Below are 1,397 nucleotides of genomic sequence, written 5' to 3'. Positions count from 1 at the left end.
AATAGGACCGAGAGAGCATTCAATTCTAAGCCAGTTGACTGCTTCACAGACAGATTAACACAGATCACAACAACATCCGGCGCTGAGTATCTGCATCTGAAAGGATTAGATACTTATATGACTTTTCGCTCTGGCCAATTGGACCCTACCATCTGAAAGTGTTTGTAAGTCAGCTACAGTTCTGCCAGTGAGAACAGAAGGAGAGTTTTTCACTGTGCCCCTGCATGACTGCTCTGTATCTTGGCTAGCTGTTACAGAACAAGGTTCCACCCATCCGTCCAACCTTACACCTTTACACAGAGGGTGGTAGGTGGCTGGAACACGTTGCCAGCAGACGTAGTAGAGGCAGGCACGGTAGATTCTTTTAAGATGCGTCAGGACAGATGCAAGAGTAGGTGGGGAGCAGAGGGACACAGATGCTTAGGAATTGGGTGACAGGTTTAGACAGTAGATTTGGATCGGCTCAGGCTTGGAGGGCCGAAGGGCCTGTTCCAGGGCTGTAAATTTTCTTTGTTCTTTTGTATTTTGTACCTAATTTTATTGAGATACTCAAAATGTTTAGGTGCTTGCACAGATCTCATTGAGATGGTAATTTTTTTTTTAGATTAGATTACTTTAGATTAGATTACTTACAGTGTGGAAACAGGCCCTTCGGCCCAACAAGTCCACACTGACCCGCCGAAGCGCAACCCACCCAAACCCCTACATTTACCCCTTACCTAACACTACGGGCAATTTAGCATGGCCAATTCACCTGACCTGCATATCTTTGGACTGTGGGAGGAAACCGGAGCACCCGGAGGAAACCCACGCAGACACGGGGAGAACGTGCAAACTCCACACAGTCAGTCGCCTGAGGCGGGAATAGAACCCGGGTCTCTGGCGCTGTGAGGCAGCAGTGCTAACCACTGTGCCACCGTGCCGCCCACGATAATGACCCACCAGGACCTCTTCATATAACCTGCCTTATGTTGCTTTTCATTGGAATCACTGGATGGGAGTGGTTTGGAGCTGGAATTGATAGATTGACGTTCCTACAGACTTCAAGCAGGGTCAAAACACACACCCTGAGCTCATTGGAAAGCCTCAGTGAGGCTGAAGAGAGAGACAGGTGAAGTGTTAGGAAGTGAAGGGCTAGGATTTGGAAATGACAGTGAAAGGGAATGGGCTCATGTGACCAGAAGGAAAATCAAAACATTTCAATAGCATTGGTCTGACTTATAGAGTCATAGAGATGTACAGCACAGAAACAGACCCTTCGGTCCAACCTGTCCATGCCGACCAGATATCCCAACCTAATCTAGTCCCATCTGCTAGCACCTGGCCCATATCCTTCCAAACCCTTCCTATTCATATACTCATCCAAATGCCTTTTAAATTTTGCAATTTTACCGGCC

The sequence above is a fragment of the Chiloscyllium plagiosum genome, chromosome 3 (assembly GCF_004010195.1).
Source record: "Chiloscyllium plagiosum isolate BGI_BamShark_2017 chromosome 3, ASM401019v2, whole genome shotgun sequence".
Lineage (NCBI taxonomy): Eukaryota > Metazoa > Chordata > Chondrichthyes > Orectolobiformes > Hemiscylliidae > Chiloscyllium > Chiloscyllium plagiosum.
This window is presented reverse-complemented; position numbering follows the sequence as displayed.